The sequence below is a fragment of the Mizuhopecten yessoensis genome, unplaced genomic scaffold (assembly GCF_002113885.1).
Source record: "Mizuhopecten yessoensis strain PY_sf001 unplaced genomic scaffold, ASM211388v2 scaffold4123, whole genome shotgun sequence".
Classification (NCBI taxonomy): domain Eukaryota; kingdom Metazoa; phylum Mollusca; class Bivalvia; order Pectinida; family Pectinidae; genus Mizuhopecten; species Mizuhopecten yessoensis.
The window spans coordinates 449,815-461,643 of record NW_018405387.1 but is presented as its reverse complement, the minus strand read 5'-3'; the positions used below and the strand labels follow the sequence as shown (position 1 = coordinate 461,643).

Genomic DNA, 11,829 nt, shown 5'->3' with positions numbered 1-11,829 from the left:
CCTTCCGTACCTACCTTCTTTTCTACGTACCTACATTGGTACTTATTGTTATCCTTTAAAATAGAAATATACATAGCAAATACGTTCTATAAATGTTAAGAGATTTGTAATTCACCAAATTAAAGAGACGTTCACCTTAATTCCTTTTCTTTATTTTTTGTATCACAATATTGCAAACACGATTCATTAGAACATCGTGTCATTGGCCTCAGTGCATGACTATTTTGTAATGATAATTTGTCTGTTGCAAAATTTCTCTAAAGCATCACGTAAGACATTGTATTCATTGAATATTTTAATTCTAATATTCCAGACATTCATTTATTGAAAAAACTGTTATATCAACATCTTAAAACATTATTAGTTTGATGTATTTCAACACCAAATATCTAAAACCTTCTACCGTTGATGTATTGTTTCACCAATACTTAAATCATTCAACCGTTGATGTATTGGTTTACCAATACTTAAATCATTCAACCGTCGATGTATTGGTTTACCAATACTTAAATCATTCAACCGTCGATGTATTGGTTCACCAATACTTAAATCATTCAACCGTTGATGTATTGGTTCACCAATACTTAAATCATTCAACCGTTGGTGTATTGGTTCACCAATACTTAAATCATTCAACCGTCGTGTATTGGTTCACCAATACTTAAATCATTCAACCGTCGATGTATTGGTTCACCAATACTTAAATCATTCAACCGTCGATTATTGGTTCACCAATACTTAAATCATTCAACCGTTAATGTATTGGTTCACCAATACTTAAGTCATTCAACCGTTGATGTATTGGTTCACCAATACTTAAATCATTTAAACTTTGAAGCACTCACCAATCAAACCCATCGCTTGGTTAACGTACTGTAAGCGTACTTACTTTATTGGACACGAATTTTAGCATCATATCAAATTTGAACAGATTTGCGGGTTCATGAATTGGCGCGCTTACAATATATGCATTAGTTAACTTGATACAGAAACTTCGAAAAGCGCAATCATAAATTAGCGCAATGTTTACAGAATGAAAAGCAATAGAATTATAATACCGCTAAAATATGTAAGTTTGCAGTATCTCGTTCAAACAATAATGTACAAGCAATCTTTGGATTCAAAACATTATTGTATTCATGCATTGTGAAGCCAGTGATATGAACCATTCATTCATCTCCTAATAAATAATGTGAAAAGAGTCATTCATTAAATATCAAATTTAAAGCAACAAAATCGTTCTTGTGTAGTTATAGAAAAATATATGAATCATTTACTTAAGCATCGTGACACAAATGACATTATTCATTGTTCAAGTTCAAGTTCTTTATTACTTTAAGTCGGTTGACTTATCAGTTATAACATATATACAAAACAATACAGAGACAACATGATACAAGATGATACACACACACATACACACACGCCTACACACACACACACACACACACACACACCGTGGAGAGTGAACACTAACCAGCAATCAGCTCAGATCTCCTTTTGTTTGCTTGTATTAAAAATTTGCCCAGAATTGAAACATACAGTGTGTCTAATTTGTATCTCCACTTTTGGACACTAGTTGCTGTTGAATTCCATCCTGATTTACACGGTAATTTATCAGCTGAGTAAGTCTGGACCTGTTCAATAAAGTATAAATGATGTTTCTTAAGATATATTCATACCGATAAAGTCATTGATGTTGACAATGCCATTTATGTTTATAATGCAATATATAATGACATTTACATCAATATTGATATTTATATCGATAATGACATCGAACATGACAATTATTTCGATAATGATATTTCATATATTGATAAAAACGTTTATGTCATTAATTACATTCATATATCGATAACTGCATTCATATCAACAATGACATTCATATATCCATATTTACATTCATATCGATAATGTCATTCATATATCGATCATTATATTCATACAAAGTATTAAAAATGACAATAAATATCAATAATTGCATCCGTAGTGATAAAATTATACACGAATCACGATTATTTTCTATTTTAGGATGAAATTTTCAGTTGCTTGTCAGACTTTCATAGTAAACAAGGATGGTATTGCCATTAAACTAAATAAATACTGCAATACCTATACACCAAACAGCTTTTGGTGTGTAATTTCTGCAAGCTTCTATATTTGGTCAGTGTCTTGATTCAAGTAAAAATGGATTAATTTGATATAAAACTTCATGTTATTGTCTCATCCAGTGAATTCCTATTTTCAGGAATATTCATTGTCGCGATTTTGCATCAAACTATTTATTTCATATGAGTTCACGAAAGAGCAAGACATATACATGTATAACTAAATTACTGTATATTTTATTTCAGTTGCCTCATTATCTAAGTTTTTTGTCCCAAAAAATTGTGGAACAGTAGTATTATTTAGCGATGATTTTTCTCAACTTTGTCGATCGGCCATGAAGATAAAATGAATTAGATTGGTAACTATTTTGTATAACTTACACTGAGCTGTGATGTTGTGAATTGAAAAAGTCCTTGACCTGTTGACTGTTTGCCTCTAATACAGCTGAAGTTGGTCCTCTGTGGTACAGTTAACTTTGTAGTATTCTCTATCTTATCCAGCACACACTGTCCCGCAACATCTAGGTAACTGAAACATAAAAATGCATAACTTAAAGCATCATCAATATAATGTGACATTATGATGGCACACAATAGACATATGCCTATCCTGTTTTCATGGTAATTAGTCCCCCTCCGGTTCCCGGGGGTGTGGTGGGGAAACTATAGGTTTGCACTCCGTCCGTCCGAGAAGTTTGTCCGGGACATATATTCTATACTTTTCCACCTGGAGTAACCAGATTTGGTGTACGAGGACATGTTCGGATGGCGGAGTGCAGACTAAGAATAAGGTCACTGTGACCTATGACTTGACCTTTGACCAATACTTTTGAAAAAGTTTGTCCGGGGCATATCTTCTATACTATTTCATCTGGAGTAACCAGATTTGGTGTACAAAGACATATTGGGATGTTTGAGTACAAGAAGTATGTATCAGGATACTTTCCTAACAGTAAGTACATCCTGACATAAGTTTGTTAAATATAGAAATCATTACCTATGGGGGACAATGGATTGCCTTACAATACTTTGCCTTGTTCTAATTAGTTTCAAAAATGTATCTCATTCAACTCCTATTGCAACGAAATATATGGAGATGGTTAAGAAACAGGTACTAACATAACAGTCCTTGTCATCCTGTGTAACAAGCTCAACTGATAAAAAAACAATATGAAAAATGAAGAAAACCATCGAGAACGAAAATGGAACATGGCATTAGGGAAAAAGTATCTGGTGGAGTTTTATCTGATTGGCTTGGTAGAAAGGGCCTGTTTCCAGTAATGTTAATTCTCCATAGGAGCCTGCCCCCGTATAATTTCTTATCTAGCTCAACTACTGTTTTTTTCTTTTCCGAAGAATAATTTTACACCTTTCCGACACCCAGATTTCATAATTTCAGTGAAAATGTATTTTTATAAAGTTGTCAATTTCAGCATCAAAGACATAAGTTCGTAAATAAAAGAAGGTTATCTCGAAATTGTAATTCGCAACATAGTATAAATTTCTTTTGATAAATATTTCCAAAACATCGTGTTTATTCATAAAACATAAAAAANTTACCAAAACGTGCAAGACATCACCTGATCTATTCACACAAACTGTGGTGTCCCACCTCATCCCGCGTCTGCTCCATTCACCTTATTGGTAACGACTTAGATCCGTCTACAGAGGTTGTCCTTGATGGTAGAGGTTCCTTGGAATCTCAGTTACCATCAAAATCGTCCGAAATCATTAATGACCTCCTAGAGGTGTCGCACGTCCTTTCACAGAACCAGTCTGCGTTTACAATAAGCTTTTCTTCTCTTGATGACTCGGCATGCATGGCCTGGACAGGTTGGTCCAAAGATCAGTTCCTCGAAATCCACTCGCACTGTTCCCCATATCTTTCATCTGGTATATATACCAAGACTACACACGATGCTCTATTACTGTTCTGGGTAAAACTGAAAACCGACATTTCCTGGAGTCAGTGTTCTTCTCTTTTTGGAATTTCCAAGTCAAGTGTGTCCAAAACTTTCCACTCCATAGTACAGGCATTAGACACATCGATAGTCCCACAATTTCTAGGTCCGGATCACTTGACAAGAGAACAGTTGCTCGGGCACAATACTGTCTTTTCAGAAGCATTTTTTGGAGATAAAGCCACTGCCATATTAGATGGCACCTATATTTATATCCAGAAAAGCTCCGACCACAAGCTCCAGAGAATGTCCTACTGTGGCCAGAAGAAGAGAAACTATCTCAAATTCATGAGCATCGCCTTACCAGATGGCTACATTCTGGACACAGTAGGACCATTCACTGGCAGCGAAAATGATGCTACAATTACAAAAAAAGTCATGGACAAGCTAGTTACTTGGCTACAACCAGACGACAACGTTGTCGTTGACCGAGGTTTTAGAGATGTCCTACCAGTTCTCGAAGCCTCTGGCCTCAATGCTAGCATGCCGTCATACCTGAAACCCGGTCAAAGTCAACATTCTGACGTCCAAGCAAATCTTGACAGAACTATCACCAAATCGAGGTGGATTGTGGAATCCTATCATGGTCGTCTGAAACACTGGACGTTCTTCCGAACGCAATTGGTGTCTAACAGCTTTATCAATGTCATCGAGGCTTTGCTTCGAACCGTCACAGCCTGTCTGAATGGTATTAGAGGACCGATCTACCAGAGATCTCCAGAGAGAGATGCCAAAGATAGGCTAATGGCTGAACGTATGAAGGACCGTTTGACAACACCGAATGGTTTAGCTCAGAGAGTCAAGACAGATCCGGATCTATCTAGACGGGCAAGGTCCGAGTTTGTCAAGATGGATGCATCTTCCGTACTGTTTCCCCGTCTCGATCTTGATTACTTGAGAACCATTACGTGTGGAACGTATCAGATATCTCTGGCTCCTGGTTACATCGCCGAACATTTAAGTGATGACGGAGACTATGAGGTGTGGCTTTACCAGCACTCCCCAGACCTTCTCCGATGTCAAATACATTCTCGACACAAAAGCCAAACGAAATATAACGTTTGGATACGGTTCACCGTTTCACCCGATGTTGAGGCCCCAATAAAGGACTACTACTGCCAGTGCCCAGTTGGAGAGAGAACGATGGGAATGTGTGCGCACATCTCCAGTATCTTGTACTACCTTGGGTATTACAGGACGCTGGAAAACCCTCGACCATTACAACCACAGGTAAAGAAATTCCGACAAAACTTGAAATAGTTTTCCATGCGGCAACGGAGTGCATATGTCGAAAGTATGTTTGGGGCTCGATATGAAAGATCCCCGTTACCATGTGACTAACCAAACTTATAAATATAGGTATTATACAATCGCCCGTAGCTATGAACACTCCCGTAAATGCGAAAACCAACCAAAATCATAAGGAACACGTTTTGTTTGTTGTTCTGTCTATTTGTCAGCCAATGTCTTCAACCACGGGGACTTGTGAAGTAGCCATCTTGGATTTTTTTTATGAAAAAGTGTTTCTCTCACTTTTTTTCATATCTGTGTACATATTCTCAACATACCGAGCAAATACTCTCGTTTTTTTGTTAATTATCTAAAGAAAGTCGAAAATCGGCAATTCAACCATAGGCTAATTCAACCCAACATTTGAAAATGTTCCACCACTTACATTTTGATGATTTTTCCTCTCATCAATAGCATATTACGTACTGTTTAATAGGATAAAAATTGGTTTGCATCCAACGCCCATAAAAGGGTGTATTCTCTAAAAAACACAGTTTTTGTGTCTAAAATGTTATCATCGAAAATGGCATTTTTGAGATTGTTTCTTCCATAAAACAGCCAAATGGCGCGATGGAAACATGATTTTTTGTCACAATCATGCCATGAATGTATTCTTTACGGTGACCATCATTTGATTAGATTTTCATTAATATTTTACATAACATGCACATTTTATCAACACTTAGACAGCTTCTGAAAGGTACAACTTTGAGGAGCCATAAAAAACAAACCAAGTGACCTAAATCTTTATACTTTATAGATTTGTGACCACAACGGCATGGGCAATGCACCACCAACAGGAAATTTGAATCAGAGAAGGGGCCGTTTTGGAAACCGGCCCTTTAGAATAATTGGATTTTTTAAAAATATTTTTTTAATAATTTTTCATATTTTACTGTAAAACAAACAATTCAATAATGATGTCGTCTACCTACGAGCATTTCTCACACCCGTTTCCATTAGCAGAAAGGTTCTATAGTTCAAGCAGTTAATCATTACGGCTGTGACTACCGTTTCGTTTCGACCTAAAATTGAGTCTGGAAGATACAAAAAAAATAAAAATAAACAGGAGATAAAGTTAAACGAGACTATATCAGAAAATGTATTTAAACATATCTTGTTTTTACAAAATCGCATATGCGTTCATAGATATACAATTTTTGTATGTGATAGTATTACAATCAAACAATGCTTTTGAATCAATTGGTTGTGATAGGAGAATGTAAGTTCGTTAAACCCTTTAATCATATGAATTTGAAATATTAGAGGATTTCTTGTGAATTTTAAATTAATAACGAGTAAAGTGTGTATAATATCAACCCTGCTATTTCTCAAAGAAACAAGTGTGGCCATCAAGGTTACGGCAAAATCAGGGACTAAGGAATCCACTAGCAGAGTCTACTACATTGTATCTTGAAATTATTATATGAATTAAAGAAAATAGAGAATTACTAGTTATTTGAAAAAATAGAACACCAAAGTTTTGAACAAAACTGTAACTTGACTCAAAATCGCTGAAACCACTGAAACTAAGACGAAAACTAAACAAAGGAAATGTTTACATGGTACAATGACAATAAGACCAGGCGTTCCGGAAAAGTGGGCGTATTCAATTACACTACTTGCGTTTTGAAAATACTGAAAAAAATAAATTAATCTAATTGCACTTAACTGAATTACTTGGCACTGGTTCCCATTCTGTCGTAGTTTGTGGTAAAGTAGTTGAAGCTGTAAATACAAATGGCATTATATATAGTTATTGTAAGCATATACATTTGTATCGATATTATATCAAATACGTTTTGGAATATTTACCGGCTGTATTAGAAACGATTTAGGCATCTAGGCTTAGGTTAAATGTGCTGTCTTTATTATTTTCAAGTTTCAGATCATTGTCGTTCCGTATTTTGTTTTTTACATAAATGTTCGAGATATTTATTTCTGCAGTGTAATAAGTGATAGAATATTTTATTTGAATATTGAAAAAAATCATAAAGTGATTGTTTACATAGATTTTAGATCATATCAGTACATACATATATTTATATGTACGTGTACGGGAGTGACCTCTTGCGGTAATTGTTATGACTTTGGAAATAGAAATAAAATGATTTTATCAATATTTAGATAGCAAACACTTGTAATTAAACAGATTAAGTAATCAAAATTATTCTACATTCAGCATTCATATTGAGACTTTACAGTTATTAAAATAATTTACATATAATTTCCACATTGGAAGACATTACAACAAAAACCACTGATACATACCCGTTCATATAACTATTACGAAATGTTTATAAAATCATTGTATAGCATTTGAGTAATAAAATTGAGAGATAAACACTTACCTGTATCTATTGCAGCAAGGGAAATGACTGTCAAAGCTACGACCAAAGAGGCGATTATCATTCTTTGTCGAGACCACTGACTCGGCTTTGTCTTATGTTCATCTAACAAAGACATAAATCGATCTAAAAATATAATTAAGTTATTCGACTCACGAAACAAATAAAATACAAAATAACGAAAACACCTATTTCAGAATAAACATTCCTATCATCAAAATACTTCTTCAAACTGACCTTAATCAACACATGGATGCCTACATTGTATATATGAAGCTCCTATGCGTTCGAGGGAAATACTTGACCTTCTGTTTACCAGTATGATGGCATTAGGAGACACATTTAACGACCTCTGCATATTTTTGGGCTTCTATTTTGTTCACTGCATATAGTTTTATTGAAGAAATTAAATATAATCTGCAGCCCCCATTTCAATACTGGGGACATCAAAAGTAGTATTCATGTATATTTGTGAATGTCTACTGTATATGGGACTCTGAAAAGATCAAATTTAATCAGCTTCCCCAATTGCAATACTTGGGACCTAATTTGCTTCCAATCTATCGTTGGCTTGCTAAACCTGTAACTGTCATTAACCATATATATTGATATTTCAGACTTAAATTCATAAACGAAATAAACGATTTTTAAATAGCATTTAATTTCATCGATACACTATTATGCATGCATACAAATATATTTATAAACATTCCTTTGTGCTTATAATATGTACTCGACTTACCTTGTTGTCAAATTCTAAGTGGATATCGTCCATGCTGGATAGATCGATGCTAGGGACCGACAGTGCCAAATTACCTGGGGTAGGCTGTTTATTGCAGCATGTTTGAACAACTTACACATAAAATATAAATGAACCACTGTTGACACTGGTGTAATAGCGCTTGAGGTGAATGTATGCAATCTTCCGTAACAATGATTATCAATCAATATATGTAAGCTACATAGTGGGGCATTTAAAAATGGCGAATTATTTTTGGAAATTACAACAAATGGTCTATCATTGCTTTGGTGAATACAGGATACATGTACTTGCAGGTCACGACTTAAAGTTACAGCACAATGAATGCTTAACAGTTGATAACCTTACATGATCGAGGACATATGTATATTTCTTAAAATATATCAATGGCCTAATATCATGAAATAAAAGAACATTGACATACAAAAACTGCTATAAAGCAATGTCAGGGTATCTTTGCTAACAATAGACTGACGTCACTAAAACTAGGTCAACATCATACACTTGAAATAGTAATCAGACCAAATATATATGTATATGAACTTACGGTTTTTTGGTGCTTTGTGTTTGTTTTGTTAATTCTATTGTCGTAGAAAGCAAAAAAAATAGGGTGGGGACAGTTACTTCCAAAGGGTGTCAATATTGTTTTTCATAGAAAGGCATATGTAGAATCTATGGTATGAAATGTTTACAGCAGAAACAATACTATGGCAAAAGACTGATACCTGATCAGAATCACGACAAAATTCGAGTGGGTATTCGTTTCGCTCTATTCTCGATGGGTCAAATTAACACTGTTTTCGTTCTACTTACTTTAAAGTTGTAGCATACAAGCACATCATTTTATTTGTGCCGATATCATCAATAACATTTTCAAACTTTTCTCAAATTCTGTCAAAAGTATTTCTTTTAATAATTAAAGGAAAGTATTTTTTGTGTTTTACGTCCTATTTGCAGCTATATGTATGTTCATTTGAGGACGTGCCAGGTTTTGGTGGTGGAGGAAAGCCGGAGTTCCCGGAGAAAAAACATCGACCTAGGGCGACTGTCCCATGTAGGTATCGAACCCGCGACCCAGAGGTGGAGGCTAGTGATAGCTGAATGTCAGACGCCTTAACCACTTGGCCACGCGGTCCCAGCAATAGTAATTGGATAATGATCGCCAAGTGTTGTTCGGTCCAAAATACATGATCTTTGAAAAAAACACTTCCAATTTCAGGTTTTGTTTGATATAATCTGGAAAACAACATGTAGAAAATTTAGCGAACTTTGTAAGGAATAGGGCTATTTTAATGGGTCTGAGGGACGTGTCAACCTCAGAAAGTAGTGGTTGGTAGGTATTTGCTTTTTCGAGATTTAAACTGACATAATTGCGTTGTTATCAGTCTGATTAAACAAATGCACATGTTTCACATGCTTGAAGTAAGATACCATTAGGAACGAAAGGTATCTTGCTGAAGAATATGTTGTTAGCGTACTGAATTATTAGACCATAAATAACGTAATACATTAATTATTTTGAAGTTTCCAAATAGGGTCTGTTCGACGTAATTTCATAAATTTAACTAATCCTAGGTGTTATTTTGCAAATGTGAAACAATATCATTGTGATATTTTTCAAACTGATGAAATAAACATATTTATTGAATGGATAATTCCCAATTTTTCACATTTAAAATGTACTAAACACATTCATACGTTTAACTTTCGTAACGCCAATAAAATAAAACAATAAAATATTAAATTATCTGCAAATACTATAAAACCTTCATACATTTTAGTATCATTACCCCGATAAAGTAAAATGTAAATACATTAAAATACATACACTTAAGTTGTCAACCATTCATAAGTTGAATCATATTAACATTAGTAACGCAAAGTAAGTTTTAATTTACGTTTCGTTACATCAGTTATATATCTGATGTCTTCGTTGAAGCTGTTGAACACAACATTGTCATAGTTTTGTTAATATAACGTATAACAGGTTACTGGTTTGCCTCGATCAGGACTAATTCCCTCGGCCTTCCATCAGTGGGGAAGTAGATGTGGTCGCGGGGAACCTGAAGCATGCTATATCCCTCAAAACCCATACTTTTATTTACTGTATTTGAGATGCGTCATCTATGACTTTTAGTTTCCGCAAATCGGAATTATATTCAATGTATGATCCAAAACTGTCTCACAAACTTGTAAATGTGCGCAGGTGATAAATATGAGTGAGGCACGTACATGCACGCATGTACTTATGTAGCATATATAAGGTCAAATATATCAGGTATACTGTTCAACGTGTATGATGTAGTCCATATTCAAGAGAGGCCGATAATTCAAATGTAAAGCTGTCCCAAACGTTGGATTTTTAAGTATTGTACTAAATAACGTTCTTTTGTTTCAGTAACGCACGATGTATCGCATTTTAATTATTTACTGACATCTGGTTGTGGCTAGATGCAAACTGGATGCCTTTACATTCTTATTTTACTAAAGTCTTATCAACAATCCTTATTTAAAAACGTACCTATTATTTGATCTAGTTATTATTCCACACGTATCGATAGCTTGGGTGTCTATTAGTTTGAATAATTATTTGCTTACGTTTTTATGGAAATCGTTCGATAACTAAGACTGTATCAAGTGAAATTACAAGTGTACGTTGTGAATAAACATGAAGGTTTTGAAACCCATAGTAAATGCAAAACATCGACAAAATATAACTGGAATTCTCTACATATGCAACATTCCAGATTATAAATTGGAGTTACCTCCCGTACCCGGTAATTTTAGAAGGCTACGGAAGTTAACGTGTCTTCTCTTCACTACATATTCGAAACAAACAACACAACGAGCAAATCACATGTGCCCGACCAGCCTGTCGTGAAAATAGAGAATAGAGAAAATAGATTTGTAATTTCGTTGATCTCGTTGGTACTCTTCATCCACAAATTCATAGGTTCACGAATTAAATACGGGTTGATGCAAAGTCATTCTCCGTATGAGTAGGTACTCGTAATCCACAAATTCATATATCCAAGAAATGGTGTTTTTTGGGGAAACCACGAAATTTGGGCCCCATGAAAATATCTGATTTCACATTACGCTAATCGACCTTTTAAATGAAATGTTATATTAAAATGTTGCTATTGAAAGATAAAACTTGTCTGAAGGATGATGAGCTTCCACAAAATACGAGTTTATTTGATCAATGCAACTCGGCTATAGTATCATTAGTCGTGCTAAATATAATTTATTTGAATACTCTGAAAATCACATGAGGTGTTCGTCGCAAATTGCATACAATCTATATTTACGTCACTTAAACAAACCAACAAAAATAAAAAACGACACAAAAACATTTT

At 34.7% G+C, this 11,829-nt stretch overlaps 1 long non-coding RNA gene across 1 annotated transcript; it reads right to left on the bottom strand.

Annotated features, from left to right (window-relative positions):
* Positions 1-1,430: 1,430 nt before the first annotated feature.
* Positions 1,431-6,405, bottom strand: LOC110448673. The gene is made up of 3 exons (XR_002462752.1): positions 6,298-6,405; positions 2,493-2,640; positions 1,431-1,637 (listed from the first exon to the last, which is right to left on the bottom strand). It is a non-coding gene; the product is annotated as an uncharacterized LOC110448673 (long non-coding RNA).
* Between the last annotated feature and the right edge of the window lie 5,424 nt (positions 6,406-11,829).